This window comes from Cnephaeus nilssonii, assembly GCF_951640355.1.
Source record: "Cnephaeus nilssonii genome assembly, chromosome: 8".
In the NCBI taxonomy this organism is placed as follows: Eukaryota; Metazoa; Chordata; class Mammalia; order Chiroptera; family Vespertilionidae; genus Cnephaeus; species Cnephaeus nilssonii.
In genome coordinates this window covers 79,346,428-79,374,042 of record NC_137079.1, presented here as the reverse complement: position 1 = coordinate 79,374,042, position 27,615 = coordinate 79,346,428, and positions in this window count along the sequence as shown.

The following is a 27,615-nucleotide window of genomic DNA, read 5'->3' as shown; positions in this document are numbered from 1 at the left end:
CCCCTGCTGGCCTGCTCGCCCCTAACCATCTCTGCCTCGGCCTCTGCCACCGTGGCTTTGTCTGGAAGGATGTCTGGAAGACGTATGGTCTAATTAGCATATTACCCTTTTATTAGTACAGCTTATTGGGATTAATAAACACTGTAATTACATTTCTTGATATAGTGTTTCTTTGAAGTGTAGTAATCCAACATTTATTGTTTGAGAACCTCATCATCAAAGCTGCTAAAGTATTTTAAAATATGAGAAGTTACTATTTTACTTAATATGTCTATCAATTTGTACTATTAACATCTATGAATATATTTATATTCTGTCTCTTAGAACCAAACCATATCATTTTCTCATATGTTAAAACAAATGAATTAACAATGTTTGCTACTGATATACATGAATGAAAATCTCAGTGTTGTGGAGTTGAGCATTGTAGAGTTTTAAATTTTCACAGAGCTTCATAAGTGTAATTATAACATCACTCTTATCATTTCTAAAGGATAAAAATGCCCACTTGAAAACATTCCATGGTTCAAAGAAGTCAAATAAGAAAAAGTTCTATATAAAAAGATGTGGTAACTATAAAAGCATCTACATTATCAAAGAATCTCTAATTTAAATGTTCAAGTTAAACAAGACATAATTAAGACTAATTTGATTTTCTTGTCTACAGCCCAGAGAAAAAGCATTTCAAATTACCCTATATTATGTCTGGTATTATTTTAAAATGTAAATGACATAGCCCTTCAACCTCATAGCTATGTGGTTAATTTTTTAAAGTAACAAAACAATTTATTCCTTTGTCAGTTCCTATGTTCTAATTTTATACATCTATCTTTTTTCTTTTTTTGCTAAAACAATTTCAACAGGTTAACATTTTTAAAGGAACATTACTTTCCCTGTGTCATTTCAGTAAACATAGAGATCATTTGAAACTTCCATAGTCATAAAAAATTGGCCTGGTTATCATTTAACTCATGGTCCTGGAAAATGATCAGGCTCTGCTCCCAAGTTGTAGCAGATGTGGCTACAGAACAAGCCAGACTTCAGAATATTTACCCTGGGGGATGATTCCGTTTGGATAAAAAAGCATGAGGAGGCGTTAGACTACCTGGTAAAGACCTCTTATTATTTTTCCTTGGATATGGTGTTCCCAATTAATCTGCCAATTTGCTCCATGGCATTTGAGAAATTGGCGGCCTCAGTCTAATCCATTTGGCCCCATTCCTTCTCTTTTCAAAATCTAATGACTCCGTTGATGTGGGCTTGCAGCTTGAGCACTGCAGGTCAACTCTCTGTGCTGGCTGCCTGTAGTACCGCACTATAGTTTACTGGCTTTTCTCCACTGCATCGTTATTGGGTGTTCCAGACCAGTTCTTGTTTTCAGATTGTACACATTATAGAAAAAGGAAATCAGATTATTTGGATGCCTTTCTACATAAATGTAAATGTCTTTGTTACCTGGATTTTGACCAACCATACTGATCGATGTTTCTCTTTTTTCTTCTCATTGTTTCATTTTGAAGATATTTTGTATGTGAAAATCAATCACAGGGCATGCCAAAACTGCATGTAAAGTAGTCTACACTTTCCCACATATAAGTTTTTGCCCTGCTATAATGTTCATTTGTATAGATCTTCTGTATCAGGTTACTGTCATCTGGACTGAATGCGACAAGTACAGTGCAAGATATAAACCAACTGTGATATTGAAACTTCAAATGGTATACATCAATTTTTACAGCTAGAACAGTTTTTGCATCTTCTTATACCCTGTCCATCAACCTCACTGCTATGGAAACATTATCTTGATTATAGATGTATGTCAGCAACAACAAACAATTTTCTATTGAGCACGAAAAAAGCTTTATGTGTCTGTTTGTGGGATTTTAAGACAGTTTGCATTCCAACTTGACACTTAGGTTTAAAGGTTTTAGGATTTCAAAGATATCACTGTAAGGGTAATTTTATGGGTTGGGCACAGGGCACTTTCTTGTGTGAATTATTGTTGATTGCCTAACCTTATGCTAGGACTGGTGGAGTCCTGCTGGAGGGCTCTAATTCTCATGCTCGACAGGAGGTTGGGTGTTCTCCAAATCCCAATGGTACTCAACTGAATTGATGAAATGACCGGGAAGGCCTAATTAAAGCTGCTCAGCTCAAATGTATTGATGTATTACATCTATTACAGCTTGGTTCAATAGGTCCACCCTGTGAATGCTGCCACAGCCTGTAAAGCAAACTAAACAGATTGAATAAATAATGCTGCAAAGGAAGGAGACAGCAGCAGAATCAAAGCAACAGAGTGCAAAATGCAACAGGGTAACCTGTGAACTCTTTATCCTATTCTCTACCATAAATTACTTTAATCTTTATTATTTTTACATGTTGACATGAAAGACATTAAGATCTAGCCTAATCTTTTAATCTACCACAAGAGCTGGTAGCTTCTATCTTTTAGTAAATATGGCATGACAATGTGCATAAAATCAATGTGGTTTTGCTTGATTTTTTTTTCACAATTTATGGTTAAAACCTAGCCTTTTCTTTGTCTTCTGACTGATTCATTTGTGAAACTTTTCTTAACATACACTTTACCAAATTCCTATACTTCTCTGGCCCCAAGAGGCTTGTTAACTCTTTTTTTTTTCCTCTTGCTGAATTTGAATAGTTTCAGATTTCCATAATTTGTACATTGATTTGGGCAGTAGCTGATTATGTTTGATAATAAATTGTGAGAGATTCTGGTTCATTCTAACATGGGGATAGCTTACTCATTCACATGTAGCGTTCAATGTTATTTACAGCATTATGTTTCACTGTCAGACATAACTGCATCCTGTTGCTTCAGTAAGGACTTGCTGATGCTAAAACAAAGAGGATAGATTTCTTAAAAATATGCAGCCTAAAAGTTATGAATATTTTTCTTTCATACATTTAAATTTCAAAAAATTATAAAAAAATGTCTTTTTATTTTCTGCAACTGAACTCACACTGAACTTCAGATATACTTTTCTGACTGCTTACTTGACATCTCCACTTAGATGATTAAAATATATCTCAAACTTAATGCTTAAATATTAACTCCTGAGTTTTCTTCTCTTACTTTCCTTCCAAATCTGCTTCTTTAGTTTCCCCATCTCAAATGACAACTCCAGGGTGCCACTTAGTCTCAAAATACGTTAACATGGACTATTTTCTTTGTCTCATGCTCCAAATACAATAAACCAGAACAATACTATTAGTGTTACCTTCTAAATACATTCCAAAGTAAACAATTTCACACCACCTCTACTGCTACCATTCTGGTCTAAATCATGATTACTTTTATTTGAATTTCTATCATAATTTCTTAGGTATCTTTGATAATTTCCCTCTTGTGCCGCTCTAGTTGGCATACCTCACCCATTTTCCATATTCTTCTTCATATTAGAGGTGTTGAAAACTTCATTTGCCTGACCCCCTTGCAATTAGGTATTAGATTAGATTCCTTAAATTAGATGCAAAGAATGAGATTTGGAAGACAGAAGTTAGGGAGATACCACACTCCCTTCCTCTAGAGTCATTTTCTTGGAAGCTACCAAAGCCGTGGGCGTCTGAGGTTTCTCCACAGTAGAATTCCATCATCCATTTCTCAGAATTTTCCATGATAAGATGCATCAGAGAAGTGGCGGTAGTGGCAGCCATTTTACCTGCTTTTCTGATCTCTGAATTACTAATATCGTTTAGATGTCTGTTTGCCAGTTTCCTGCATGTCCACAGGAAATTGCAATGTCAGGATTCTCAGAGGCAGCAATGGTTTGTTGATCCCTTAACTTCAGTGGTGGCCTGAGAAAAGGTCCCATTGTGAACCATTTCTCTAATATTCTGTCCTCATTCCTGATGGCTTAAGCTACACCAGTTTATTCAACTCTGACGACAATTTTATAAGCATCTTGCTCTCCATAGAAATACCCTTAACATACTTCAACTTTTACTTATTGTGTGACCTTGGGAAAGTTAATCTCTTAGAATTTCAGTAACATCCTATCTAATAATAGAGTAACATGTAAATTACCATCACTCTGCTACGCCCACGATTGGGCGGCGGGAGGCTGGGTGGCGGGACTCGGGGTGGCCTATCCGGCCATTGAGAGGCACAGATCCTCTGCCACTGAGGGGGGCTACCCACACTTTTGACGGTGCGCGGCCGCTGAGGGGGGCTACCCTCCTGCCCACTGCGCCTCTCAACGGCCAGATCCGAGGCCGCTGAGGGGGCCTGCCGTGGACACCCAGCTGCATCTCTCAATGGCAGGGTAGCCAGGTGTCCGCGGCAGCCCCCCTCAGTGGCCGTTGAGAGGCGCAGGGGGTGGGAGTCTCAACAGCAGGGTAGCCCCCCTCAGCGGCCGCGGACCATCAAAAGTGTGGGAGTTGGGTGCCTGTCCTCTCAGGCACCAGGCCTTTCAGAAGCCTCCACCTCCGGAGGCTTCTGAAAGGCCTGGTGCACCAGCAGACAGGCACCCAGCTCCACTGCGAAAAGCGAAAGCGTGTAGGGGATACTACACGTGCATGATTCAATCATGCACTGGGCCTCTAGTTACCTATAAAATGAAAATAATAGAATGACTACATTATAAGTTATTTCAAAGACTAATTAAAAAGTCTAAAAGTGCTTAACCTGTTCTATGGTATCTAGCAAGTGCTCAATGAATGTTAGTCCTTGTTATAATATCTCCTTTATTTCAATGATGATATTTCAGCTCTAGCCACAATCTCCAGTAACTTAGGTTGTGGGGATAGCTTGTTAACTGCTCACATGTACTCTTGCTACTATTTAGTTCATTGTTTTCTTTATAACCAGAATGAACTTGACCAATTGAAATTAACCACATTGCATAATTATTTTAAACACTTCAATGACTCCTGATGTTTTTTTCAGAATAGAGCCCTAAATACTTAACAAAGCTAATTTTACCTTTCATTATCTGACCTCTGTTTATAAACTCATGTTCACCTCTTGCCACTACTTCCCCTGCCCTTTGACAACTTCAGTCTGCTGATTTTATCTTTGTGTTGCTTTTTTTTTCACCTCTGAGTTTTCACACAACTAGGGCCTAGAAGACCCATTTTCCTGCATTAATTTCTTTTGCTGGGTTAAATCAAATTCCTTTTTTAAACTTGATCATAGTACTCACTTCCTCTAGGAAGCCTTCCCTGACCTGCCTCATTCTGTAAGATTCTCCTCTTATGAATATCCATGGCACACTATATCTCCTCCATCACTGCATGTGTTAGCATAACAACAATAGCTAACTTTTCACTGTATTTCAGACTAGAATTAAAACTATATAAATATGTGGCCCATACTGTCTGATTCATAAATAAATCCTCAGCACCTATACTAAAATCTGGCAAATTGTACTTGTGCAACAACTATTTGTTAAATGTATAATATCTATATATATAAAAGCCTAATTGACTATTACTACTGAAGGACCTAATGACCAGTCGACCAGTCGCTATGATGCATGCTGACCACTAGGGGGCAGACGCTCAATTCAGGAGCTGCCCTCTGGTGGTCAGTGTGCTCCCACAGGCAACTTCCCACAGCAGGCCAACCTCCTGTGGTTCCTATCCCCCCTCACTTGGCCAGCCCCCATGGGCCCAATCTGGGCCAGCCAGCCAACTTCCTGCAGTCCCTCCCCCCCACCAAACTGGTTGAGATGGCCCCAATCTGCCCTGATAGCCAGCAAGGATGAGGGACCCCACCCGTGCATGAATTCGTGCACCTGGCCTCTAGTATAAAATAAATGCCTATTAAATTTAACTGGCTTTTGGCCCTACTTGGATCTCACATGGGCATTTGTAAAAGTCTCCATTTTCTGCCATCCACCTTGTCACACCTTAAATGTATTATCCATTCTATAAGGAAGACTAATCTATCTAAACACAATCTCACTCATTAAAACCCATTAACACATTGGCATTGCCTATAAGTTGAATTCTTAACTCAATATAGGTGTTTTGTTTTTTGTTTTTTTCATTTGGCAAATATTTATTAACTACACTTCTGTACAGGGCATGTGCTATGTTACTCAGCATTTTATCAAAGTGCCTTTAGGTCAAAACTGACTGACCTATCCCACTTTCTTTCTTAAATATGTTTTTTATTGATTTCGGAGAGAGAAAGGGAGAGGGAGAGAGAAATAGTAATATCAATGATGAGAAAGAATCATCAGTCAGCTGCCTCCTGCATCCTCCCCCACTGGTGATGGAGCCCAAAACCCGAGAAACCCAAGCACATGCCCTGACCGAGAATTGAACCGTAACTGCCAGGTTCATAGGTTGACACTCAACCACTGAGCCACACTGGCCAAGCTCATCTTTTCTTTAAATATGAGTCAACTGGTTTGAATTCTGATTAATATTATTGCATAAGCCAAAAAAGCATCTTTCATTTCCAATTTCAGGTTTTTCAAATTAGCACATTTTAAGACATATAGAAGTAACCTAGATTTTCAATTATTTAATGTTTTCCCAGTAACTTATACTTGTTTTAATCATATCTAATTCAATAGTAAGGCTCTTTAGTAATCCCTGTCATCTTAAGGACTCTTTTTAAAATAATTAATAACTTGATTTATTCAGTTTAATTGTGCAACAATTAAACAACTAATGTATTAATAATTGTTATAAGAGTTTTGAAACAAAATACAACTGACAAGCACATAACTCAACTATGGGAACAACATCTTTCTGAACAAGCCTGCTGGGCAGCAATGTTAACAGTTATAAGTATTTGTGTGTTGTGAGCACCAGTTGGTATATATCACAAAGGGAATGAAGAAAAGTATAAACCCTGATATTCCGCCCCTCCTCGCTTTTTGTAATGCAAGTAACTGACTTAAGCTTTAAGGAGCCACCCATTTCAAATAATGCTATCTCAAATAAACACATTGCAAGCAACACAACTGGATAAACAGCCAGCCCCCGCCCCCCTCCCCACTGAGGCACTTTGTTTTAGAAATCTTGGTTGATTTCAGTAACTGACTACTGGGCTACTTGTTAGTGTTCTCTTCCTGCGCTTTATTTATTTATTTTTTAATATATTTTATTGATTTTTTACAGAGAGGAAGAGAGAGGGATAGAGAGTTAGAAACATCGATGAGAGAGAAACATCGATCAGCTGCCTCCTGCACACCCCCCACTGGGGACGTGCCCGCAACCAAGGTACATGCCCTTGACCGGAATCGAACCTGGGACCCTTGAGTCCGCAGGCCGACGCTCTATCCACTGAGCCAAACCAGTTTCGGCTCTCTTCCTGTGCTTTAAATTTAAGCTCTTATGTTTTGAATAAAAACTGAGTCAACCCTAGGCATTCACCTTTGACACCAATAAAAGCAGTCTCTTTCTACCAGTGACATCACTGTGTGACTTCAGGTGTGTGATGAAATTTCCAGGTCCTGTAAGTAATAGTCCTGTATTTTTTTTTTTTTCAGTTTTCTGATTATGATTGTTTAAAGGTGTATTGCAACCATAATAAGCACCACAAGGACGGGTCTAGCCACAATGTTGGTGAGTGACAGTCTGAGACCAGCACAAAACAAGAAAATGTATTTGGTCAAGAAGAAGTTGATTAAAGAGGATTCTCTTGCACTAAACTCCTAGTGGTTCCCTCATCCAGCTCCATTTTCCCACCTTATTGATCATATATTTGCTCACTCTACCTGAAAACCTCATCATTTTTTACTCTGAATAGTTATTAATCACCCCAAAAGACGTGATTTAACCTTAACTTGCCCAGTGAGCTGTCCTGTATGCTCCTCTGTCAAATTGTTTGTACCCTCTATCAAAACACTTCCCTTTTTCTCCACATCCTTGCCCGAACTTGTCCTTTGTTGATTTGTTGATGATAGCCATTCTGACAGCTGTGAGATGGTATCTCATTGTTATTTTGATTTGCATCTCTCAGATGATTAGTGACTTTGAGCATGTTTTCATATGTCTCTCAGACTTCTGTATGTCCTCTTTCAAAGTGTCTATTTAGGTCCTTTGCCCATTTTTTGATTGGATCATTTATCTTCCTTTTGTTAAGTTGTATGAGTTCTCTGTAAATTTTGGATATTAAACGCTTATCAGAAATATCATTGGCAAATCTGTTCTCCCATGCAGTGGGCTTTCTTGTTGTTTTGTTGATGGTTTCTTTTGCTGTGCAGAAGCTTTTTATTTTGATGTAGTCCCATTTGTTTATTTTCTCCTCAGTCTCCATTGCCCTAGGAGCTGTGTCGTTAAGATATTGCTATGACATATGTCTGCTATTTTGTGCCTATGGAGTCTTGTGGGATTTTTATGGTTTCCCATCTTAACATTTAAGAAGTCCATTAGCCGTTTTGAGTTTGTTTTTGTGTATGGTGTAAGTTGGTGATCTAGTTTCATTTTTTTGCATGTATCTGACCAATTTTCTCAGAACCATTTATTGAAGAGACTGTCTTGACTCCATTGTATGCTCTTGCCTTCTTTGTCAAATATTAATTGAGCATAATGGCTTGGGTTGATTTCTGGGTTCTCTCTTCTGTTCCATTGATCTATATGTCTGTTCAGTTTTGAGAACCATGACTTGGTAATACAGCTTGATATCTGGTATTGTGATCCCTCCAACTTTGTTCTTCTTTCTCAGGATTGCTATGGCTATTCAGGGTCTTTAACCCTCGTGCACTGCTGGTGGGAATGCAGTGCAGCCACTGTGGAGAACAGTATGGAGTTTCCTCAAAAAGTTAAAAATGGAACTCCCATTTGATGCAGTAATTCCACTCCTAGGACTATATCCCAAGAAACCAGCTACACCAATCAGAAAGGATATATGCACCCCTATGTTCATAACAGCACAATTTACAATAGCTAAGATTTGGAAACAGACTAAGTGCCCACTAGCAGATGAGTGGATTAAAAACCTGTGGTACATCTACACAATGGAATACTATGCCGCTATAAAAAAGAAGGAACTTTTACCATTTGCAACAGCATGGATGGAACTGGAGAGCATTATGCTAAGTGAAATAAGCCAGTCGGAGAAAGATAAATATCACATGATCTCACTCATATGTGGGATATAATGATCAACATAATTTGATGAACAAGAATAGATCCAGAGACAAATGGCAGGGTGGGGGGTTATAGAGCAACCAAAGGACTTGTATGCATGCCTATTAGCATAACCAATGGACACAGACACTGGGGCGGTGGGGGCTTGCCCGGGGTGGGAATAGCTGGGGGGGAGGGGACAAAGGGGGGAAAAGGAAACATATGTAAAATTTTAGACAATAAATAAATTTTTAAAACTTAAAAAAAACCCACTTTCCTCATTGTACTTCTCTAACAGTGAAATACTCCCATTGTCTTACTTCATCTTCATTCTAGCCTGCATTTTCCCCAGGACCTTCAGGCTACTATTGTTATCTCTGGGTCCCCATAAGCTAAGGGTGGAAGTGGAGTTCTTTCAGTGATGCAAGGAAAGGAATTTCTGCAGACTTGCAAGGCAGGATGTGTGACCTTTATTTCTGTGAATTAAAGTCCTGGGTTTCTAATGTCCCATTTCCTATCATCCCGCCATGAAAGAGGCCTAACTGTTTTCAGTGGGACAAGAATTAATGCCACTGCCCAGAGACTCCACTCCATATTAAAGCACAGTCCAGTGCAGCATCTGGCATGTGGATTCCATAGGGCCCTGGGCCATACAGCTGCTTAAGGCCACATGGCTATAATGAGAAGATGGCCAAGTGTTAGTCACAGAGCAAGAGAGAAACAAGTGGACAAGAATAAAGCAATAGAAAGAGAACTCTTTGGGGATTTTAACCAGGCCAAGATTTCAATATTTGCGGAAAGTCCACCCTTCTAGCCAATGCATTGCTTCCCACGCTAGACTGATAGGCAAGCACCTTCCCTACATCACCCCAACTTCACTGCACATGTGTCTCTCTCCCTCTTTGCTCCCTTCTCCCAGTGGTTTGCAGGGAATGGTTTCTTGGGGAGTATGAGATTGCAGCTTCCTGGTGAAATTTCCCAGATGACCATGCTTATAGTGTCTGGCCTCCCCTTTGCTCTCTTTCTATTATTAATATTAATAATTAGCTAATTATGATGATAACACTAGCTCCTGCTACAAATATGCTAATAATTAGAAGACTTCTATTTGAGGCTTGTGTTTTTGGAAGAACAACCCCTTGCCAGAATGTGCATGTCTCAAGGAGGTGGGGAAATATGTATAAAATAATGGTTATTTATCAAAGATTTGAGGGAGCCTAAAGACAGGACTCTGATCAGCAGGGGTCAATAGACCTGGAACAAAGAGATTGACAGTTTTCCAATTCGTCCTTGGATGAGGATGCCCAGATGTCTGTAGTGGTCAATCATCACTCCCCCACCCCATTTTTCTCTTTCTTTAATTTAAAAGAAGCCTGACCTTTGAGCTTGGATGTATTTGAGGACTTGTAAGCATCCCCATAATAGACTTCAGTTATTGGAGGGTAGTTTTTGTTTTGTTTTTTAAAATATGTCCTTGTCTCAGCATCTTCTACAATTTCTGGCACACAGTTTTCAGTCAGTAAATGTGTGTTAAACTGAACTGTTTGGACCATTATTCATTGAGAACATCTAACTTAAGTTTTCCTCACCACTTGAGAATTTTCTAAATGAAAGATTTAAACTCTGAATGAAGCTGAACCCAGGTTAAGCTACCTGCCACTACAGAAGCCAAACTGGTGAGACAGGTGCTGGTGAGCAGGAACATTTTTATTCAAGTGCTAGCACCCCAAGAAGATGGGGACTTTCCTCCCAAAGCCCTTTTTTTTTTTTTAAACACATTTTTATTGGTTTCAGAGAGGAAAGGACAGGGAGAGAGGGATAGAAATATCAATGATGAGAAAGAATCATTGATTGGCTGCCTCCCACACACGCCCCACCGGAGATCAAGCCCGCAACCTAGGGATGTGCCCTTGACTGGAATTGAACCTGGGACCTTTCAGTCCACAGGTAGATGCTCTATCCACTGAGCAAAATCAGCTAGGGCCCAAAGCCCATCTTAACATCTCAGTGCAGGCAGAGGTTTTTATAAAAAGGTTCAATGAAAATAGAACAAAGAGATCAGCGGGAAGGGGCTATGGACATGCAGGCAGTGTTTTTGCTAGTTCTAATATAGATCTTTACTAGGGGCCCGGTGCACGAAATTCGTGTACTGGGGGTCGGGTGTCCCTCAGCCCAACCTGCCCCCTCTCACATACTGGGAGCCCTCAGGGGATGTCCTACTGACAGCTTAGGCCCGCGCCCCACAGGGAGGGTACCTAAGCCACAGTCTGGCCTCCCTTTGTGGGAGGCAACCGGGCTGGTCAGGGGAAGGCACCAGCCCCATCACCCCAGTGCTGCAGCCACTGTCAGTCACCCCAGCCACCAAGGTGTTTTCATCAACACGGACTCCAGTCCCTTCACCAAGAAAAAATGACAACTTTCTTTAGGCGTTTTCAAGATGTGTCTTTCATAGGATATGGATTTCTTTATTTATTTTTTATCCTCACCTGAGGGTATGTTTCCAATGACTTTTAGAGAATGTGGAAGAGAAAGGGAAAGACAGAGAGAAACACTTTGATTGGTTGCCTCCTGCATGAGCCCTGATCTGGGCCCCAGCCAGGGAGGAGCCTGCAACCTAGGTACATGCCCTTGATCAGAATCGAACCCAGACCCTGCTGTCTGCAGGCTGAGGCATTATCCACTGAGTCAAACCGGCTAGGGCAGGATATGACATTTCTTAGCCCCTCCAGCAGCGGACCTTCGTTTTTTTCTCCAGAAGTTTGGTGGAAAAACCCTAGATCACCTTTTTGGATTCTTATTACCCAAGTTACTAAGAATATTACCAGTGGCATACTGAAGCTTAGCCAATGTGCAGTCAGAAAAGGTGTTTCCTCTATAGTTCACACCAATGGAGGGCTGGGCCCTGCCCAGGCCTAAAGCCTCTGGCCAAAGCTTTAGGCCTGGGAAGGGGACCTCCAGCTCCCTCTGATCACTGGCTCAGGCCCTGCCCAGGCCTGCCCAGACCGAAAGCCTCTTGGGCAGGAGCAGACCCCCAGCTCCCTACAATCAATCACAGGGGGTCCGCTCCTGCCCAGGCCGAAAGCAGACCCCCAGCTCCCTGCCGAGGTGATCAATAGCAGGGGGTCTGCTGGTGTACCAGGCCGAAGCAACGCCCCGCTTCCTGGGATCGATTGCAGGGGGTCCGCTCGTGCACCAGGCCGAAGAAACCCGCAGCTCCCTGCAATCGATGGCAGGGGGTCCACTCTTGCACCAGGCCAAAAGCCGCAGCTGCCGGCTTTTGGCCTGGAGCCTGAGCGGACACCCAGCTCCCCGCCTCCGATGGCAGGGGTCAGCTCTGGGCGCCTACATATGCAAATTACCCGCCATCTTGGTCAGATTTATTTGCATACTCGCTCTGATTGGCTGGTGGGTGTGGCTTGGCTGGTGGGCGTAGCTTAGGCATAGAGAAGGTGTGGTCAATTTGCATACTACTGTTTTATTAGGTAGGATGGTCATCACTAGTGGCCCAGTGCACAGGGTGGGAGGGGTGTCCCTCAGACCGGCCTGTACCGTCTATAATCTGGGACCCCTCAAGGGATGTCCAACTGCCGGTTGAGGCCCAATCCCACAAGGATCATACAGTCGGACATCTCTCTTACAATCCAGGACTGCTGGCTCCTAACTGCTCACCTGCCTGCCTGCATGATTGCCCCTAACCACTCTTCCTGCTGGCCTGCTCGCCCCCAACTGCCTCCACCTGCCAGCCTGCTCGCCTCTAACTGCCCCCCCTGCCAGCCTGCTCGCCTCTAACTGCCCTCCCTGCCAGCCTGCTTGCCCAAAACTGCACCCTCTGCCGGCCTGCTCGCCCCCACCTGCCCTCCCACTGGCCTGCTTGCCCCCAACTTTCCCCCCCCCCACTGGCCTGATTGCCCCCAACTGACCCCCACTGACGGCCTGCTTGCCTCCAACTGCCCCCCCCTGCAGGCCTGCTCACCCCCAACTGACCCCCCACACTGGCCTGATCACCCACAACTGCCCTCCCCTCTTGGGCCCTAACCACCTCTACCTTGGCCCTGCCACCATGGCTTTGTCTAGAAGAACATCTGGAAGGTCTCCTGGAAGGTCTCGTAGTCTAATTAGCATATTACCTTTTATTAGTATAGATAGAGGCCTGGTGCACAGGTGGGGGCCGGCTGGTTTGCCCTGAAAGGTGTCCCAGATCAGGGTGGGGGTTCCTTTGGGGGGCGGGGCAGCCTGGGCAAGGGGCCTGTGGTGGTTTGCAGGCCAGCCATGCCCCCATTGGGGTGGGGGTCCCCACTGGGTACAGTGCCGGCCTGGGTGAGGGGCTGGGGCAGTTTTCAGGCCAGCCACACCGCCATGGGGTGAGGGTCCCTGCTGGGGGGCATGGCCAGCCTGGGTGAGGGGCTGAGAGCTGTTTTCAGGCTAGCCACACCCCCTTCAGGGTGGGGGTCCCTGCTGGGGTGCCTGTCCATCCTGTGTGAGGGGCTGATGGCTGTTTGCAGGCCCCTTCCTTGGCGGCCGGCCCTGGCGATGGTGACCCAAGCCTCCCGTACACCCAGGCTGGCTCCATGGCCGCTGCCCACAGGCCCCTCCTTCAATGGCCGGCCCGGCAGGTGGGAAACTTGGTTTCCTCCATTGCCAGGGGTAGCCCAAGCCTCCTGCTTGCTCTGGATGGTTCCATGGGCGCCGCCATCTTTGTCCCACTAATTTGCATACTCCTGATTGTCTGGTGGATGTCGTGAAGTGATGGTCAATTTACATATTTCTCTTTTATTAGTGTAGAGTCTCTAGTTGGTCATTTGGGCTTTTTGACAGCTGAATTCCTATTGACTGAGCAGGTGTTGTTACCTGGGCCTTGAGACCAGACTGCTTCCTAAGAACAGAAAAGCCTGAAGTGTAATATATACTTAAAAAGACCTTTTAATGTGAGAGCTCTAGTTTTGAGAGAAAAGTTTAGGTTAGAGTAAAAAGCTGGGTTTAACATTTACTAAGATTGACATGGGTTGGTTTGTAAAAATTATTTTATAAGCTTACATTGTTAGTACATTTTCATTTTAGTTCTATTTTATGGCTAGTCAGACTAATATAAATCATTTAACATTTTCATCCCCTGCTACATGAATTACCCTACTATGATTACAATGACTTCTTTTCCCTGTCTTTTTTTTTTTTTTTTTTTTTTTTTGTGTGTGTGTGTGTGTGTGTGGTTGAATTTCATTTTTTATTGAATAGACTGAATTAAAAGTCATAGGCCAAAAAGACAACAATCTTTATCTAGAAATCAAAGAGAAACTAGAAGCAATTAAGTAGGTAATTTAAAGATGCTAGAGTAATCATAAAAACACAGCTAGTATATTAATTGGAGAGAATAAATCTTATATTAATTAGGGAAAATTTTATACAATTAAAATTTTTTAAACTTTTTTTATTATGAAGAACAGGATGGGCAAGGCAGGGCAGCTAGAAGTTAATTTTTTAAGTTGAATTTTTAAGTGTGTGTGTGTGTGTGTATGTGTGTGTTTATTCTTTAAAGCAGTGGTCGGCAAACTCATTAGTTAACAGAGCCAAATATCAACAGTACAACGATTGAAATTTCTTTTGAGAGCCAAATTTTTTAAACCTAAACTTCTTCTAACACCACTTCTTCAAAATAGACTTGCCCAGGCCGTGGTATTTTGTGGAAGAGCCACACTCAAGGGGCCAAAGAGCCGCATGTGGCTCACGAGCCGCAGTTTGCCAACCACAGCTTTAAAGTATTACATGAGTCTCTCTTTTCCCCATTGACCTCACCCCAGCCAGTCCCACCCCCAGCACATGCCCTCACGTCCCTAATATCTGTGTCCATTGGTTATGCTAATATGCATGCATAAACATCCATTGGTTGACCTCTTACCTCCTCACTCTCCCCTGCCTTCCCTCTGAGGCTTGATGGTCTGTTCAATGCTTCTCTATCTCTGGATCTATTTTTGTTCATCAGTTTATGTTGTTCATTATATTCCACAAATGGGTAAGATCATGTGATATTACCTTTTTCCAATTGGCTTATTTTGCTTAGCATAATGCTCTCCAGGTCAATCTATGCTGTTGAGAATGGTAAGAGTGCTTTTTTTTTTTTTACAGCAGCATAGTATTCTATTGTGTAGATGTACCACTGTTTTTATTTATTTTATTTTATTTTTTAAAATATATTTTATTGATTTTTTACAGAGAGGAAGGGAGATAGAGAGTTAGAAGCATCGGTGAGAGATAAACATTGATCAGCTGCCTCCTGCACGCCCCCTACTGGTGATGTGACCGCAACCAAGGTACATGCCCTTGACCGGAATCTAACCTGGGACCTTTCAGTCCGCAGGCTAATGTTCTATCCACTGAGCCAAACCGGTTTCGGCTGTATCACTGTTTTTAATCCACTTATCTGTTGATGGGTAATTAGGCTGTTTCCAAATCTTAGCTATTGTAAATAGTGCTGCTATGGACAGAGTGGAGCATATATGTTTCCTGATTGCTGTTTCTGATATCTTGGGATATATTCCTAGAAAAGGGAGTTCCATTATTAATTTTTTGAGGAAACTCCATACTCACAAGTCTTCATTCCCATCAGCAGTGCATGAGGTTTCCTTTTTCTCCACAGCCTTGCTAGCACTTGTTTGTTGGATTTGTTGATGGTACCCATACAGACAGGTGTGAGATGGTACCTCATTGTCTTTGATTTTCATCTCCCTGATGATTAGTGACTTTGAGCATGTTTTCATATGTCTCTTGGCCTTCTGTATGTCCTCTTTTGAAAAGTGTCTTTTTAAGTCCTTTGCCATTTTTTTTATTGGATTGTTTATCTTCCTTTTGTTGAGATGTATGAGTTCCCTATACGAGATTAGACCCTTATCGAATATAACATTGGCAAATACGTTCTCCCATGCAGTGGGTTTTCTTATTGTTTTATTGATGGTTTATTTTGCTGTGCAGACACTTTTTATTTTGATGTAGTCCCATTTGTTTATTTTCTCCTTAGTTTCCTTTGTTCTAGGAGCTGTATTGGTAAAAAGATTGCTACAACATATGTCTGATATTTTGCTGCCTATGAATTCTTCTAAGATTTTTATGGTTTCCTGTCTTATATTTAATCCTTTATCTATTTTGAGTTTATTTTTATTTTAGTTTATTTTTTATGGTGTAAGTTGGTAGTCTAGTTTCATTTTTTTTCATGTATCTGTCCAATTTCCCCAACACCATTCATTGAAGAGACTGTCTTGACTCCATTGTATGTTCTTGCCTCCTTTGTCAAATATTAATTGAGCATAATGGCTTGGGTCAATTTCTGGGTTCTCTGTTCTGTTCTATTGGTCTATATGCCCCTTTTTTTGTGCCAGTTCCAGACAGTTTTGAGAACAGTGGCTTTGTAATATAGTTTGATATCTAGTATTATGATCCCTCCAACTTTGTTCTTTTTTCTCAGCATTGCTGTGGCTATTTGGGGTCTTTTTTATTTTATTTTAAATGAATATTTTTGGAGAGTTTGTTCTACGTCTGTGAAATATGCCATTGGTATTTTAATGGGGATTGCATTGGATTTATAGATTGCTTGGGTAGTATGGACATTTTAATGATATTGATTCTACCAATCCATGAACGTAGTATATTCTTCCATTTGTTTATGTTTTCCTCTATTTCCTTTTTCAATGTCCTGTAGTTTTCTGAGTACAGGTTTTTTTTTTACCTCCTTAGTTAAATTACTTCCTAGGTATCTTATTTTTTTGTTGTTGCAATGGTAAATGGGATTTTTTTATTTTTAGTTTCTCTTTCTATGAGTTCATTATTGATGTATAAATAGCCATAGATTTCTGGGTGTATCCTATAAAAAGGCTTTGTATCCTGCTATATTGCTGAATACATCTATTAAGTCTAATAGTTTTTTTATGGAGTCTTTAGGGTTTTCTGTGTACAATATCATGTCATCTGCAAATAATGACAGTTTTACTTCTTCTTTTCCAATTTGGATGCCTTTTATTTCTTCTTCTTGTCTAATTGCTATGGCTAGCACTTCCAGTACTATGTTGAACAGGAGTGGTGAAAGTGGGCATCCCTGTCTTGTTTCTGTTCTTAGGGGAAATGGTTTTAGTTTTTGCCCATTGACTATGATGTTGGCTGTGGGTTTGTCATATAAGGCTTTTATTATGTTGGGGTATGTTCCCTCTATTTCCATTTTGCTGAGAATTTTTATCAAGAAAGAGTATTGAATTTTGTAAAATGCTTTTTATGCCTCAATTGATATAATTATGTGATTTTTGTCTCTCAATTTGTTTATGTGATGTATCACATTTATTAATTTGCAGATATTGTACCAGCCTTGCATCCCCAGAATAAATCCAACTCGGAATGACTTCTTTTTCCATTCCTCATACTTACTTTCTAAATTTGCTTTTTCCTTCATTATTATGGTTATACCCATTATCTCCTCTTTAGCTTCCTTAGTCTATCTCTATTCCTGTCTCCTCTAAATTCTCTAATCTGCTTGAAAACAGTTGTTTATATTTTACAAAAAACTGAATTCCCTGAATGTACTCCATTTCTTTTTTCTTTTTTAAAAAAATATATTTTATTGATTTTTACAGAGAGGAAAGGAGAGGGATAGAGAGTTAGAAACATCAATGAGAGAGAAACATCGATCAGCTGCATCCTGCACACCTTCTACTGGGGATGTGCCTGCAACCAAGGTACATGCCCTTGACCGGAATGGAACCTAGGTCCTTTCAGTCCACAGGCCGATGCTCTATCCACTGAGCCAAACTGGTTAGGGCTGTACTCCATTTTTTTTTTTCTCTTTTTCCCTCACTATTCCTGACACTCTCAGGCTGTGGGATACCTTGTTTTGTGCTTTTTATCTGCTCTCACAAATTGTGTCAGGTGGAACAAGTTACAAAACTACTCAAACCCAATACAAATTCTAGGTAACTTAACCTCATGGTGAATTTTTATATTTTTTCTATCTTTCTTTCTTTGTCTTTTAAACAAGAACTATCATTACTTATTTTCAAAACACCCCATAGTCCCATTTATTCCACCTCTTCTTGTAACTTGCTTTGTTAACTTTTTCATTTCTCATTTGCATTTCCAATTTCTCCTTTGATCTTTTTATCCCTTATGGTTAAATATTCTACTTAGTTATACTTCAAAAAAAATTTTCCAGTATCATGATATGTTCCTTCTCAATTTCTCTAATACCAAGTTTGCTGAAAATTGAGTCTATAAAATTTTCATGATTACTTGTCTTTCCTCACTAGCCATTCTTTTTATTCTTGAAACAATAATAATATTGTACTTAAGATACATAAATAATACTAAAAGCTCATTATTTTGGTACAATGTGATGTTTCATATTTATTACATTATTTAAATCTTGAAAATATCTCTTATTTCCTTCACTTGACAGAGCACAAAACAGCTTTAAATATTTGAACTAACTTGTTAAAGGACTTAAAGTTATCTGACTTTTGCTTTCAAATTTCTTATCAAAATTTCACTGGTGACTTCTATTATTGAGGTGAAATTTTCTTTTTTTAAAAAATATATTTTATTGATTTTTTTACAGAGAGGAAGGGAAAGGGATAGAGAGCCAGAAACATCGATGAGAAAGAAACATCGATCAGCTGCCTCCTGCACACCCCCTACTGGGGATGTGCCCGCAAACAAGGTACATGCCTTTGACTAGAATCGAACCTGGGACCTTTCAGTACGCAGGCCAACGCTCTATCCACTGAGCCAAACCGGTTTCAGCTGAGGTGAAATTTTCATAACATAAATTGATCATCTGAAAGTTCAATCCAATAGTGTTTAATATCTTCTCAATATTGTGTAACATCACCTCTATGTACTTCCAAAATATTTCCATTACTCCCAAAGGAGACTGTGTACCCATTAAGCTATTATTCTCCATTTCTCCCTTCCCCTAGGCTGAAATCATTAAGATACTCTCTATACCTATGGATTTAGCTATTCTGAACATTTCAAATAAATTGAATCATCCAATTTATAGCTTTTCATGTCAGGCTTCACTTAGCATAATGTTTTCAATGTTCTTCCACATTGTAGCTTGTATAAGTAGTACTTTCATTTTTACAGCTAAAAAATATTCTATTGTATGGTTATATCATGTTTTGTTTATCCATTCAACCTTAGATGGACATTTGGGTTGTTTACATTTTTTGGCTATTGTGAATAGTGCTACTATGAACATTTATGAACAAGTATTTGCTGCATAATTTTAAACAATTATTTTGGGTATATAAGTAGGATTAAAATTGCTGGGTTATATGGTAATATTTTGTTTAATTTATTGAAGAATTTCCAAATTGCTTTCCACAGTGGCTGCACAATTTTATGTTCCTACCAGCAATGTACAAGTGTTCCAGTTTCTCCACATTCTTAAAAAACACTTACTTTTCTTTCTTTTTTTAAGCTATTGTCATCTTAGTAAATGTAAAGTGATATTTAATTGTGGTTCTGATTTGCAATTCACTAATACTTCATGAAGTTGAGCATCTCTTTATGTGTTTGGTGACCATAAATATATTTTAATATGGTAATTTAAAATATCCAATATATTTTAATATGGTAATTAAAATATCCAATATCATTGAAAAATTGTCTATTCAAAAGTCCATTGAACTATTTTTAATCAAGATGCTTATCTTTTTGCTGTTGATTTGTAAGACATTAATATATTATGAATACTAGGCCTTTATTAGATATGTTACTTGAAAATATTGTTTCCCATTTTGGAGGTTGTATTTACACTATCTCAGGGTGTCTTTTGAAGCATAAAGTTTTTAATTTTGATGAATATCAGGTTATCTATTTTTATGTTATTACTATTGTTTTTAGTGTCATATCTAAGAATTCATTGCTAAAGGTCATGATTTTTACTTTTTTTTTTTTGCTAAGAGTTTTATTGTTTTAGCACTTACATTTAGATCTTTGATCTTTTGAAATAATTTTTAATATGATATAATGTATATTCTATTTTTATTCTTTTTTATATGAAAATCTAGTTGTTCTAGTGTCATTTGTTGAAGAGTCTCTTCATTCTCTTGAATTGTCTTGGCACCTTTGTTTAAAATTATTAGAACAAAATTGTAAGGTTTACTTCTGGACTTTCAATTTTATTCTATTGATATACACTGAGTGGCCAGATTATTATGACCACCCCATCAGTACTTCGTTGGGCCACCTTTTGCCTTCAATACTGCAGTGATTCTTCTTGGCATTGACTCCACGAGATGTTGAAAGGTGATGCGAGGAATCTGACACCATGCCTGATGAATAGCACTGTCCAGTTCTGTGAGATTTGATGGTTGTGGAACCAGCTGCCTGCTGGCTCTTTTAACTTCGTCCCACAAATACTCAATTGGATTGAGATCTGGTGATTGTGGGGGCCACCTAAGCAAGGTAAAGTCTCCCTCATGTTCTTGAAACCACTCCTGCACAATACGAGCCCCGTGGCACGGTGCATTGTCTTGTTGGCAGAAGCCATCTCCATTGGGATACGCCATCAACATGATAGGATGAACTTGATCAGCAACGATACTTAGGTATGTTGTGCTGTTCAGACGTTGTTCCACAGGAAATAAAGGGCCCAAATCATGCCAGGAAAACATGCCCCAAAGCATAACACTGCCCCCACCATCTTGAAGGGTTGTACTCATGCATGTGGGGTGCATGCTTTCATGCTGTTTCCACGAAATTCTCACTCTGCCATCTGCATGATGCAACTGGAAACGTGATTCATCGGACCACATGACTTTTTTCTAATGCTTGGCTGTCCAATCCTTGTGCTCTTGTGTGAATTGGAGACATTTTATCTCGGTAACTGCAGACAGCAAAGGTGTTCGAACAGGCCTTTGGCTTCCATATCCCATATGATGCAGTGTACAGCTAATTTGCCTACAAACATCAGGTGGTCATAATAATCTGGCCACTCAGTGAATATGTCTACCTTTACAGCAGTATGAAACCATAATATTACATATAGTAGTTTTGTAGTAAATTTTGATTTGGGGAAGTATAAATTTTCCAACTTTTTTTTTTCTTTTCAAGAGTGTTTGGCTGTTCAGAGTCCCTTACAATGCCATATAAATTTTAAGACTTTTTTTTATTTCTGCCAGAAAGGTGAGAATTGCATAAATGGGTAGATTGCTTTGTAAGTGTCTTCTTAACAATGTTCATTTTCTAGTTCATAAACATTAGATGTCTTACATTTGCTTATGACTTCTTTAATTTCTTGCAGCAGTTTTATAATTTTCAGTGTATAAGCATGTCCTTGATTCAATTAATTTTTAGTACTTATATTATTTTTTATGCTATTGAAAATAGAATTGTTTCTTTAATTTCATTTTCATTGGTAGTATATAAAATACAACAGATTTATAATTGTTGATCTTGTATTCAGCAACTCTTCTGAATTTATTTATTAGTACTAGTAGGTTTTTGTGTGTGGATTTTTTAGGATTTTCCATACAAAAGTTAGATCATCTATGAATAAAAAGTTTTACTTCATTCATTCCATTTTTGATATATTTTATATCTTTGTATTTCCTAATTGCTCTGGTTATAATTTCTTGTGAAATGCTAAATAGAAGTGGTGAAGGCATGTATCCTAGTCCTGTTCCTGACCTGAGGGAGAAAGCTCTATGTTTCACCATTGAGTAAGATATTAGCTGTGAGTTTTCCATAGATGCCCTTGATTGGGTAGAGGAACTTTTCTTCTACTACTTGTTTGGTGAATGTTTTTATCATGAGCCGGTGTTAGATTTTGTAAGAATCCTTATTCTCAATCAGTTAAGATAATCTTGTGGGGTTTTTTTCCCTTCATTCTAATAATATGTTGTACAGTAAATAGTTCCTCCTTATCCATGGGGGATACTTTCAAAGACCCCCAGTGAATGTCTGAAACTACTAGTGCTAAAACCTACATATACTGTTTTTTTCATATATATATATCTTACAGAGTTTAATTTATAAATTAGGCACACTAGAAGATTAACAACTAATAATAAAATAAACAATTATAATAATACACTATAATATAAGTTATGTGAATGTTGTCTTTCTCTCTCTCAAAATATCTGATAACAAATCTTATAACCAAAATGGTAATTAATGACTAGTGGGCAAGTAATGTGTACTCGGTGGCTATTCTAGACCAAGGGAGGGGTCACATCCTGGGTCCCATGGAGCAAGACATGCGAGATTTCATCATGCTGCTCAGAACAACACACAATTTAAAACTTACGAACTTTTTATTTCTGGGAATTTTCATTTATCATATTGGACTGCAGTTGACCATGGGTTAACTAAAACCTTGAGAGGTGAAGCCGTGGATAAGGGAGACTACTGCATTTCATTTATTGATATTTGTATGTTTAATCACCCTTGACTTTTGGATAAATCACACTTGACCAGGGTATATAATCATTTATAATATGTTGCTGGATTCAATTTGCTAATATTGTATTGAATTTTTAGTATTAACATTCATAAAAGATAATTGAGCTGTCCTTTTTTTCCTTTGCGATGACTTTATCAGATTTTGTTATCAGAATAATGTGACTCATTAAACGATTTAGGAAGGGTTTTCTCATCTTCTACTGTTTGGAAGAGTTTGAAAAGGAATGGTGTTAATATAACTTCAGTAGAGTTCAACAGTAAAGCTATCTACTCTTGAGCTTTCCTTTTTGAGAGGTTTTTTAAAAACGATTCCATCTCTTCACTTTTTGAATATCCATACAGATTTGTATTCCTTTTTCATTCACTTTTGGTAATATGTGTGTTTATATCAGTATGTTTATTTCATCTATGTTATCCAATATATTGGCATACAATTGTTTATATTACTCACTTAAAATACCCTTTCTTTCTGTAAAATCAGTAGTAATATCCCCTCCTTTATATGTACCAGCTTGGGTTTAGTTAGCCCTTTTTTTCTTAATTGCATAAAATATAGATTTAGGGTTTTGACTTGTGATTTTTCTTCTATCTTAATGCTGGCTTTTTAAAAAATATTTTTATTTCAGAGAGAAAGGGAGAGATAGAGAAATAGAAACATCAATGATGAGAGAGAATCATTGATTGGCTGCCTCTTGCATGCCCCATACTGGGACCGAGCCCACAACCTAGGCATGTTCCCTTGGCTGGAATCGAACCTAGGACCCTATAGTCCGCAGGCCAATGGTGCTCTATCCACTGAGCAAAACCAGCTAGGGCTTAATGTTGGCTTTTACAGCTATAAATGTCCTCCTTAGTACTGCTTTTGCTGTATCCTATAAATTTTGGTGTGGTGTGTTTTGGTTTTCATTTATCTTGAGGTTGTTTCTAATATATCTTATGATTACTTCTTTGACCTATTTGTCATGTAACAGTGGCATATTTTTGTGACATTTGTGAATTTTCCATTTTTCTGTTGTTAATTTCTAGTTTTCTTCCTTTGTTATTATGAAATATACATCCATGTGCGCCTGAGAAGAATGTGTATTTTGATGTTTTTGTGTGGAGTGTCGCGTATGTCTATTAGATCAGATTGGGTTATATTGTTTTCCAAGACCTCTATATACCTATTTATCTACAGTTATTTTATCTATCATTGAAGGTGTGGTACTGTAGTCTTCAACTATTATTGTAAAACTGTCCATTTCTCCTTTCAAGTCTCAATTTTGCTTCATATAATTGGGGCTCTGTTGTTCAGTGCTGAATGTTTTGTCATTATAAGATTCCCTTCTATGCCTCTATTAATGCGTTTTGACTTAAAGTATATTATCTCTGATATTAGTAAGTCACCCAGATCACTTTGGATCACTAGTTGCATGAAATATTTTTTCTGTTCTTGAACATTTGCTTAGTCTTTCTTTTGGTTCCTCAAATCTGTTGCTGAACCTCTGTAATGAACTTTTAATTTCAGTTATTCTTTTAATATCCTGAATTTTTATTCACTTACTTTTAAAATTCAAATATTTTTAATAATATTCTTTGTTTTTTGAGACATCATTCTCCTGGTTTCCTTTAGTTCTTTGTCAATAAATTTTTTTCACTCTTTTATCATATTTATGTGAGTTGATTTACTGCCTTTATTTCATAAATTCAGTTTTTGTGTTATTTTAGAAAAAGTTTCTGTTAATTTCTCTTTTTCCTGTTAATGGCCCATTTACATTTAAAACAAGACATTTTGAATTTTTTAATATGGTAACTCAAAATCAGATTGTTTTCCCTTCTTAGGGTTTGTTTTTGTTGATTGCCATTGTTTGTTTGTTTGTTTGTTTTTTTGTAGTTGTTTAGATATTTGTTGCTTTATCTATATTGAAATACTTTTTTTTTTTATCCTGTGTGATCTCTAATGTCTCTGATCCTTGCAGTCAGCTAGTCATTTGACCAATTTCTTTGGAACAAACAACAAACAAAAAACAGTACTCCCCAGATTGGCTCTGTGTTATGGTAGTTCTTCAATGCTTAGTCAGAACACTTACAATTCTGCCTTAACATTCACTTCCTATTGTGCTGAGCAAAAGATCTGCTGGACTTCAAGGTCTTCTCAGGTCTTGTTTGAGCATATCTTCATTCCTGGTCATGCCTCTAGCTTTCCAGATTTTCTATTATATGAAGGAGATTTTCAAAGCCCTTATGCCCAAAGTAATTCTTTACTCATCTTTTTCTCCTAGTGCTTTAGCATGCTTGTTTGCTCCCAACTGTAATCTTTTGCACCAGGTGGTTCAGTCATTCATTTTCTAATATTTTTTGAGAACTGTCCTTGGCTTAGCTGCTTTTCCACCCTGAAAAAGTTCCTGGTAAGAAGAAACAAATCAAGGGACATTGTATCAGTGCTTTAAGAAACTCCCTGAAAGTTCCAAACAGAACACACAATTTTTTTTTGGAGACAAAGTCAACTCTGGTCCTCCTGGAACTAGATATTCATACTGGGAATATGGGCTACTATCTTCAAAGATATATATGGAAGATTATATTAAAATATCACAAAGTTCTCCTACCAGGTTTAAGCCACCTTTTCTTGAGTAAGCATTTGCTCCATTACTGTAAAACATCTATTGTTTTCCAGAGTCTGATAAAGGTGATTCTAACAGTTTTTGCTTTTTGGGGGGTGGGGGGGCAGAGGGGTGTTTGTATTGAAGATTGAGCCCTTTGAGTTCCCTCATCTGTCATTTTCACTAACATCCCACTTTGACTTTTTAATAATCAAATTCAGTGTCATCTCTCTAAAAAGCTGAATAATATGACTCACTGATCATATTCTACCTTCAGTCCCCTAGCTTCCAAGATATTGAAATATGTGCATATATATGCTTCCAAATAAAAGCAATTTCCTCTTTTCTCTCTCAAATCAATGTATTGTAAATTGCTCTCTAATTTTGTTTTGCACTCTTTTCCTAGACAATTACATCATTTTTATTTATATCTTTATTTCATCTATTTATAGCAGCTTAAAAATTTTGGGCTCTGTCTTGAGAATATTTTAAGCTGTGTCTTTTTTTTTTTTTGACTTCCTTAATTCTTCCTACTGTTAGGCTGGAAGTTAGACATGTGGGGCTGGGGCAGGGCCTGCCCTGGGGTCCTGAACAGGGGTCAGACCAACATTGCCTTCAGACTGCATCTCTATGGGTGGCCCAGAGCCAGCAGACCGACAGCAGGCACATTCTGAACCAGCCAGTTCTTGGTGTAAGCTCAGAGGAAAGTGACATGACATCTTTGACTAATTAGAATAAAATTTGCATTGTGGTTTTGACACTCCCCTCCCCCATGGTTTGTTTCTGTATGCATTATGGGTAAGAGCATGCACAGAAGAAATAAATTCATATGTCCCTTTTCTGTCAATTATCCCTGAATGCAAATGAAAGTCCCCATCCAGAAAATTCCTCATTTAAGCCATATTACTGAGGAGTTCAGGGTCATTGTCTCAACTGGCCCTCTCCTTGCTTGAAGTATATCATCAATAAATCCCACTTTGCTTTACTTTCATTTTCGTTGACCTTACAATCCTTTCTGTGTCAATGAGAAGATCTGAGGTCCCAGCCAGTAACCCCGATCTGTAACACTACTATACTTTCCTCTTCTATTTATCCCCACTCACCTTTATTCATCCCACAAAGATTTATAAAGCATCTCATAGTTGTATTATACTAGATTTTATGGATTCAGAGATAAAATCAGCCTCCCCATTAAGTAGTCTAATGAGAGATTTAGCAAACAGATAATTTTAAGACTGTTAATAATTTAAAATATCAATAATTACAGAATCTCATAAGGAGAAATACAAGCAAAGAGAGTAAGGAAGACCTTAATGAGAAAGTACTAATGGAGCTACTGGTAAGTGTATAATGATTGAACATATTATTCAGAAGATATATAGAGTTCCAGTGAAGAGCATATATAAAAGAGTCCTATGTCAGCATTAAATTTTTTTGTGTGCAAAGTGATACAGTATAGCAAGAATTTGAGAGAATTATACTTGGTTGTCAACTTATTGTCTGCCACTCCATGATTTTTTATGGCTTTAACCAAGTCATAATTAATTTTTTAATTAATTTTTAATAAGGATTTTATATTATAGGTTTATTATAGGTTCTTTCACATAATTCTTTATAAGTTCTTTCATATAATTATTTATAGGTAGTTATGTAGATATCTTTTTCTTTTTCGATTTTTTTATTAAGGCAGAAGAATCCTTAGGGGCAGGCTCCAATTTAATTCTATATCTGAACTTCACTTCTCAGAAAATTCTCTGTTACAAAACAAGTACTTTATAAGAATTTGTTGACATGAATGAAATTTATATATCTTGACATGTGATCTCTTCCATCCTATCTAATAAAAGAGTAATATGCAAATTAACCATCACTCCACCACGCCCACCCAGCCAATCGGGAGCGAATATGCAAATAAACCCAACCAAGATGGCTACAGCCACAGAGAGCAGGAGGGAGGCTTAGGTTTCCCCGGCAATGGAGGAAGCCAAGCTTTCCGCCTGCCCTTGCCAGCCTAGGCCTCCACTCAAGGCTACAAAGTTTCAATGATAGAAGATACGTAAGTCCAAATCTTAGCTATGGTGAATTGTGCTGCTATGAACATAGGGGTGCATATATCCTTTCTGATTGGTGTTTCTAGTTTCTTCGGATATATTCCCAGGAGTGGGATTACTGGGTCAAATGGGAGTTCCATTTTCAGTTTTTTGAGGAAACTCCATACTGTTCTCCACAGTGGCTGCACCAGTCTGCATTCCCACCAGCAGTGCAAGAGGGTTCCTTTTTCTCCGCATCCTCGCCAACACTTGTCGTTTGTTGATTTGTTGATGATAGCCATTCTGACAGGTGTGAGATGGTACCGCATTGTTGTTTTGATTTGCATCTCTCGGATAATTAGTGATGTTGAGCATGTTTTCATGTGTCTCTTGGTCTTCCTTCTGTCTTCTTTTGAAAGTATTCTATTTAGGTCTGTTGCCCATTTTTTTATTGGATCATTTATCTTCCTTTTATTAAGTTGTATAAGCTGCCTGTAGATGTTGGAGAT